This window comes from Lingula anatina, chromosome 1 (assembly GCF_051362555.1).
Source record: "Lingula anatina isolate TDL-2025a chromosome 1, LinAna3.0, whole genome shotgun sequence".
Classification (NCBI taxonomy): domain Eukaryota; kingdom Metazoa; phylum Brachiopoda; class Lingulata; order Lingulida; family Lingulidae; genus Lingula; species Lingula anatina.
In genome coordinates this window covers 26,625,147-26,634,348 of record NC_141767.1, presented here as the reverse complement: position 1 = coordinate 26,634,348, position 9,202 = coordinate 26,625,147, and positions in this window count along the sequence as shown.

Genomic DNA, 9,202 nt, shown 5'->3' with positions numbered 1-9,202 from the left:
TGCTAGTCACATTTTCTGAATAACCATGATACTAATATTTTATAATTAAAAATTGATGGTCATTATGCTGTAAAACATTATGTAATATTGCATGAAAATTTGAAGAAACCCCTATTTTGGGCACTGTTCCCATGATGACCATTTAAGGAAAATTATGTCACTTACTGTTCTCAAACTTACAGGAAAGAAACATGGGACTAAAATACAGCTCCAGTAGGCAATGCAGTCTGTTTGGTAAATTTTTCTGGCAATTAAACAGTTTTTTGTGAAAATTTAATTTTTCACTTATTGGCATTTTCAAGGTGTGACTTTGAAGTTCCATGATCCTGAAGACCTTAAAATTTTTCTGGCAATTAAACAGTTTTTTGTGAAAATTTAATTTTTCACATATTGGCATTTCCAAGGTGCGACTTAGAACCTCCACGGGCTTGAAGACCCGTGCTAGTCACATTTTGTGAAAATCCATGACACTTATATTTTATTATTAAAAATCGATGGTCATTATGCTGTTAAGCATTATGTAATGTTGCATCAAAATAGAAGAAATCACAATTTTTGGTGCTGCTGCCTTGATGACCATTATGGAAAAACCGTGTTACTTATGACTGTCAAACTTTCAAAAAAGAAACACAGGACTAAAATGCAGCCTGAGTTAGAAAAGCAGTCTAATTGGCTTCTTTTTCTGGAAGTTAAACATTTTAGTGTTATATTCATTATCTTTTTTGGCATATTCATTGTGGGACTCGGAGCTCCCATGGACATGAAGCCAAATGGTAATCATATTTTCTACATGTCCATCCTATTTATAGTCAATAAACAAAAATTGGTGATAATTATTCTCTAATTTATTATGTAATGTTACATCAAAATTGACAATCTTTTTGCAATGCTACTGCAAACATTATGAAAAGAAAACTGTGCTACTTATTATAATTTTAAACTTACAAGTACGATTTTTAGGATTGGCCTTCAGCTCATGAGAAAACCAGCTCTATTGGATTATCATGTTTATTGTATTTATGCATTTTTTGTGAAATTTTCATTTTTCTCATTCTGGCACTTTCTAAGTATAAACTTGAACTCTGATGGGCCTGAAGCCTTATGCTTTTACTTTCGTCTGTGTTACCTGTTGTGCATAAGTTGATGTTGACTGTGCAGTTAAACATAATGTATTATTGCATCAGGATTGGTAGTCTCCTATTTTGGGCATTATGGTTTTGTGCTTTTCTTAAGGTGTGACTTATGGGCCTGAAGACCTTTGAGTGGGTCAGTCTTTAAATTACCCTTGGGTATCACTAGATTAATTTCAGAGTTATAAAGTCATTTGCTTTAATAGGCCATTAAATGAGATTACGTAAAGCACACTTGTTGATATTTCCCTGTAAACTCCCAAAGGTAAAGCTCTTTGCTAGATTAATAATAAGGAAGCAGTGATAATTATGCAGGTAAATTTTGTTTAATATTGCAAATAAGTTTTAAATATATATATATATATATATATATATATATATATATATATATATATATATATATCAAACTGGAAGATTAAAAGTTTGAATAGCAGCTTCATTGGAATTATATTTACCTCAAGCTCTGCCAAGGAGGTTATATTTTCACCCCTGTTTGTCTGTCATCCACATAACACAAAAAGTTATGGACTGATTTTGCAGAAATTTTCAGGAACTGTCGGAAGTGGGCCAAAGAGGACAATGATTAATTTTTGGTGGTGGTCCGGATCAATAATCAATCAATTATCAATAATAATCAACAATTGCTGCCTTGGCAGAGGTCTGCACTCTCAAAGTGCTTTTCTAGTTTTGTTGTTTTCCTTTATAATTTTTTCTCAAACACTTGCATTTGTGACTTTAAGCCCCAGGCAGGCTCTCATCTGCCTGGGGCTCTGCACATTTTCTGTATTTCTACATAAGCAGTTGTATTGTTTTTTATGTCTTTAAACATTATGTAATATTTTTTTATGCACTGTCATCATTTTTCAAATATTGAGACTTTCATAATGTGAATTTGAACTCTCATGGTCCTGAAACTGTAATCTTATTGAAGGGGTGGATTGAGACCATCTTCTGGGTCTTCCGGAAGACAGTCAGGTTATTAAGTTTATATTGACTGGTATCTATTTTTTTCTGTTGGAAGACCATCAAAATGGAGGATGGATCAACATAGATACTTTGTAATACTGTCAGAAAATATCTCTGGGTCCGCTCCTGTTATTGACCATGTTACCTGTTGTGCAAGATTAAAATTCAGTGTTGACTGACAGTGCTATTATAAGCATTATTTATTATTGCATCAAAATTGACAAAATGACCTTTTTTGCATCTTTATTTTCTGTTTTTTTTTTTGTCTGTACATTTGACAGCTTTGCTGCCTTGTTTAAGTATATATGCAACACTGATAACACGATAAGTGAAAAACCGTTTTACCTTTTGGCTTGAAACTTACAGAACTGATGACTATTCATAATACACAGGTCAAGTTTGAAAAACAGTTTAAGTGGAAAACTGTTCTTCATTTCAGCTTGAAACTTACAGAATTGATGAATATTTATAATATGCAGATCAAGTTCGAAAATCAGCATGATCGGGTCATTTTTAGGGAAGTTATGCTGTTTTTCACTTTTTCCACCATATATGCAACACTGATAACATGATAAGTGAAAAATCATTTTACCTTTTGGCTTGAAACTTGCAGAACTAATGAATATTCATATTACGCAGGTCAAGTTCGAAAATCAGCATGATCGGGTCATTTTTAGGGTAGTTATGCTGTTTTTATGTACAGACACAGATGTGTCTGTACATATTGCCATCACCTGCGTCTGTCGTCGCCGTCCCTGTCGCCGTCAATGTCGCCGTCGCCGTCGCCGTGCACTTTCATCGTTAACACAATAAGTGGAAGACAGTTTTACTTTTTGGCTTTATATTTACAGAGCTGATGAATATTCATAAAACGCAGGTCAAGTTCGAAAATCAGCATGTTTGGGCAATTATTGTAGTATTTATGCTGTGTTTTCACTTTTTAGCATATATGCAACACTGTTAACACATTTCAAGGAAAACCGATAGGCCTGTTGTCATGAAACTCACAGGAGTAATTAATCTTACTAAAACGCAGATCAAGTTCGAAAATCGGCATGATCGGGCCACTATTTTAGTAGTTATGCTGTTTTTTTCACTTTTCAGCATATGTGCAACACTGTTAACACATTTCAAGGAAAACCGATAGACCTGTTGTCATGAAACTCACAGGAGTAATCAATCTTACTAAAACGTAGGTCAAGTTCGAAAATCAGCATAATCGGGCCATTATTTTATAAGTTATGCTGTTTTTAAACATTTCCTCAGATTCAATTCTTAGGCATGTTAACAGTCTCATTATTTAACTAATAAGATTCGTAAAAGTGTTTGTTTGACATTTCCTGCATCTTTACAACATTGTTAGTTAATTATGTAAAAATGATGGTAAACTTGTTATCATGTATTGTATAATAGAGTTTCAAAAATGGAAATAAACTCATATCATTGCAGTTTGTCAGATTCATTCATTCACTATGTTCAGAAACTCAGAATGGAGGAAATTGGACATTAAACACTGTTCTATTGATATTTTTCCCATCTCATCAATTTTCTTAGTTGATCATATAAAAATAGCAGTAAATTGTTAAATTTGTTATATGTTAAAAAATTGTTAAAAATGGAAAAAAACACATTTCAGGACAGTGCTGTCTTGTCTACATTTTGGCATTTTCAAGGTGTGACTTTGAAGTTCCTTTGGCCTAAAGACCTTTGCTAGGAACATTTTCTGAATATCCATGATACTAATATTTTATTATTAAAAATTGATGGTAATTATCCTGTTAAACATATGTAATAGTGCATCAAAATTTGAAGACACCCCTATTTTGGACACTGCTCCCATAATGACCATTTAAGGAAAACCATGTCACTTACTGTTCTCAAACTTACAGGAAGAAACATGGGACTTAAATAAAGCTTCAGTGGGCAATGCAGACTATTTGGTAAATTTTTTTGGCAGTTAATCAGTTTTTTGTGAAAATTTAATTTTTCACATATTGGCATTTTCAAGGTGTGACTTAGAACCTCCACGAGCTTGAAGACCCATGCTAATCACATTTTCTGGAAATCCACGATACGGATCTTTTATTATGTACAGACACAGATGTGTCTGTACATATAGCCGTCATCTGCGTCTGTCGTCGCCGTCGCCGTGCACTTTAACCGATAACACGATAAGTGGAAAACTGTTTTTTCTTTTGGATTGAAACTTACAGAACTAATGAATATTCATAATGCGCAGGTCAAGTTCGAAAATCAGCATGATTGGGTCACTTATAGGGAATTTATGCTGTTTTTTCACTTTTTTCAGCATAAATGAAGCACCAATAACACGATAAGTGGAAAACCGTTTTACTTTTTGGCTTGAAACTTACAGAACTGATTAATAATCATAATATGCAGGTCAAGTTCGAAAATCGGCATGATTGGGTCATTTTAGTGAATTTAGGCTATTTTTTATGTACAGACACAGATGTGTCTGTACATATAGCCATCATCTGCGTCTGTCGTCGCCGTCGTCGCCGTCGCCGTCGTCGCCGTCGCCGTGCACTTTTACCGATAACACGATAAGTGGAAAACCATTTTACCTTTTGACTTGAAACTTGCATAACTGATGAATATTCATAATACGTAGGTCAAGTTCGAAAATCAGCATGATCGGGTCACTTTTAGGGAATTTATGCTGTTTTTTCACTTTTTTCAGCATATATGCAGCACCGATAACACGATAAGTGGAAAACCATTTTACCTTTTGACTTGAAACTTACAGAACTGATGAATATTCATAATACGCAGGTCAAGTTCGAAAATCAGCATGATCGGGTCACTTTTAGGGAATTTATGCTGTTTTTTCACTTTTTTCAGCATATATGCAGCACCGATAACACGATAAGTGGAAAACCATTTTACCTTTTGACTTGAAACTTACAGAACTGATGAATATTCATAATACGCAGGTCAAGTTCGAAAATCAGCATGATCGGGTCACTTTTAGGTAATTTATGCTGTTTTTTCACTATTTTCAATATAAATGCAACACTGATAACACAATATAAGAAAAACGGATTGGCCAATTGTAATTATACTCACAGGAGTGGTCAATCTTACTAAAACGCAGGTTGAGTTCGAAAATAAGCATAATCGGGCCATTACTTAAGAAGTTATACTGTTTTTTCACATTTCCTCAGATTCAATTATTAGGCATGTTAACAGTCTCATTATTTAACTAATAAGATGCCTAAAAGTGTTTGTTTGATATTTCCTGCATCTTTACAACATTGTTAGTTGATTATGTAAAAAACATGGTAAACTTGTTATCATGTATTGTGTAATAAAGTGTCAAAAATGGAAATAAACTCATATCATTGCAGTTTGTCATATTCAATCATCCACTATGTTCAGAATCTCAGAATGGAGGAAATTGGACGTTTAACACTGTTCTATTGATACTTTTCCCATCTCATCAATTTTCTTAGTTGGACATATAAAAATGGCAGTAAAATGTTTATTTTGTTTTATGTTAAAAAAGTGTTAAAAATGGAAATAAACCCATTTCAGAACAGTGCTGTCTTGTTTACATTTTGGCATTATCAAGGCGTGACTTTGAAGTTCCATGGGCCTGAAGACCTTTGCTAGTCACATTTTCTGAATATCTGTGATACAAATATTTTATAATTAAAAATTGATGGTCATTAAGCTGTTAAACATTATGTAATATTGCATCAAAATTTGAAGAAACCCCCATTTTGGGCACTGCTTCCATGATGACCATTTAAGGAAAATCATGGCACTTACTGTTCTCAAACTTACAGGATAGAAACATGGGACTAAAATACAGCTTCAGTAGGCAATGCAGTCTGTTTGGTTTTTTTTTTTTTTTTTTTTTTTTTTGGCAGTTAAACAGTTTTTTGTGAAAATTTAATTCTTCACATATTGGCATTTTCAAGGTGTGACTTTAAAGTTCCATGATCTTGAAGACTTTTGCTTGTCACATTTTCTGAATGTCCATGTTACTAATATTTTATTAATAACATTTGATTGTCATTATGCTGTTAAACATTATGTAATGTTGCATCAAAATTTGAAGAAACCCCTATTTTGGGCACTGCTCCTATGATGACCATTTAAGGGAAATCATGTCACTTACTGTTCTCAAACTTACAGGAAAGAAACATGGGTCTAACATACAGCTTCAATAGGCAACGCAGTCTGTTTGGTAAATTTTTCTGGCAATTTAACAGTTTTTTGTGAAAATTTAATTTTTCACTTATTTGCATCTTTATTTTCTGTTCTTTGTCTGTACATTTGACAGCTTTGCTGCCTTGTTTCTCTTTTTTCAGCATATATACAGCACTGATAACACGTTAACTGGAAAACCGTTTTGGCTTTTGGCTTGAAACTTACAAAACTGATAAATATTTATAATACGCAGGTCAAGTTCTAAAAACAGCATGATCGGGTGACTTGTAGGGAAGTTATGCTGTTTTTTTTACTTTTTTCAGCATATATGCAGCACCGATAACACGATAAGTGGAAAACCGCTTTACTTTTTGGCTTCAAACTTACAAAACTGATGAAGATTCATAATCCGCAGATCAAGTTCGAAAATCAGCATGATCGAGCCATTTTTAGGGGAGTTATGCTGTTTTTTCACTTTTTTCAACATATATGCAACACTGATAACACTATATAAGAAAAACAGATAGGTCAATTGTCATTATACTTACAGGAGTGGTCAATCTTACTGAAATGCAGGTTGAGTTCGAAAATCAGCATAATCTGGCCATTATTTTAGAAGTTATGCTGTTTTTTCACATTTCCTCAGATTCAATTCTTAGGCATGTTAACAGTCTCATTATTTAACTAATAAGTTACGTAAAAGTGTTTGTTTGATATTTCCTGCATCTTTACAACATTGTTAGTTGATTATGTAAAAATGATGGTAAACTTGATATCGTGTATTGTGTAATGAAGTGTCAAAAAAGGAAATAAACTCATATCATATCATATTGCAGTTTGTTAGATTCAATCATCAACTATGTTCAGAATCTCAGAATGGAGGAAATTGGACATTTAACACTGTTCTATTGATATTTTTCCCATCTCATCAATTTTCTTAGTTGGTCATATAAAAATGGAAGTAAACTGTTTATTTTGTTTTGTTTAAAAAGTGTTAAAATGGAAATAAACCCATTTCAGAACAGTGCTGTCTTGTTTACAGTTTGGCATTTTTAAGATGTGACTTTGAAGTTCCATGAGCCTGCAGATCTTTGCTAGTCACATTTTCTGAATATCCATGATACTAATATTTTATGATTAAAAATTGATGGTCATTATGCTGTTAAACATTATTTAATATTGCATCAAGATTCGAAGAAACCCATATTTTGGGCACTGCTCCCATGATGACCATTTAAGGAAAATCATGTCACTTACTGTTCTCAAACTTACAGGAAAGAAACATGGGACTAAAATATAGCTTCAGTAGGCAATGCAGTCTGTTTGGTAATTTTTTCTGGCAGTTAAACAGTTTTTTGTGAAAATTTAATTTTTCACTTATTTGCATTTTCAAGGTGTGACAAGGAGTTCCATGATTCTGAAGACCTTTGCTTGTCATGTTTTCTGAAAGTCCATGTTACTAATATTCTATTAAATAAAAATTGATGGTCATATATGCTGTTAAGCATTATGTAATGTTGCTTCAAAGTAGAAGAAAACACAATTTTTGGTGCTGCTGCCATGATGACCATGATGGGAAAACCGTGTTACTTATGACTGTCAATCCTAAAAAAAGAAAAACTGTACTAAAATGCAGCCTGGGTTGGAAAAGCAGTCTAATTGGCTTCTTTTTCTGGAAGTTATACATTTGAGTGAAATATTCATTAACTTTTTGGCATATTCATTGCGGGACTCGGAGCCCCCATGGACATGAAGCCAAATGGTAATCAAATTTTCTACATGTCCATGCTATTTGTAATCAATAATCAAAAATTGGTGATAATTATTCTATAATTTATTATGCAATGTTACATCAAAATTTACAATAATCTTTTTGCACTGCTACTGCAAACATTATGAAAAGAAAACTGTGTTACTTTTTATTATTTTTAACTTATGAGAATGATTTTTAGGATTGGCATGCAGTTAAAATTAGAAAGCTAGGTCAATTGGGTTATCATTTATTATTGAATTTATGCAATTTTGTGTGAAATTTTCATTTTTCTCATTCTGGCACTTTCTAAGTATAAACTTGAACTTTGATGGGCCTGAAGCCTTATGCTTTTACTATTGTCGGTGTTACCTGTTGTGCATAATTAAAATTTGATGTTGACTGTGCAGTTAAACATAATGTATTATTGCATCAGAATTGGTTGTCTCCTATTTTGTGCATTATTGTTTTGTGCTTTTCTTAAGATGTGACTTATGGGCCTGAAGGGTCTTTGAGAGGGCCAGTCTGTAAATTTCCCTTGGGTATCACTTAGCTAAGCTCTGAGTTATAAAGTCATTTGCCTAATTAATGATTATTAATAGGCCATTAAATGAGATTACATAAAGCACACTTGTTGATATCTCCCTGTAAACTCCCAAAGGTTAAGCTCTCTGCTAGATTAATAATAAGGAAGCAGTGATAATTATGAAGGTAAATTATGCAGGTAATATATATATATATATATATATATATATATATAATCAACAATTGCTGCCTGGGCAGAGGTCTGCACTCTCGGAGTGCTTTTCTAGTTTTGTTTATTTTCCTTAATAACTTTTTTCTCAAACACTTGCATTTGTGATATTTAACCGCCTGAAGCTCTGCACATTTTCTGTATTTCCACATAAGCAGTTGTATGTTATTTTTGTTTTCAAACATTATGTAATATTATTTTATGCACTGTCATCATTTTTCAAATATTGAGACTTTCATCATGTGACTTTGGTCTCTCATGGTCCTGATACTGTAATCTTATTGAAGGGATGGATTGAGACCATCTTCTGGGTCAGCTTCCAGAAGACGTTCGGATTTTTAAGTTTATATTGACCGATTTTTTTTTTTTTTCTGTTGGAAGATCATCAAAATAGAGGATGGATCAACAAAGATACTTTGGAATACT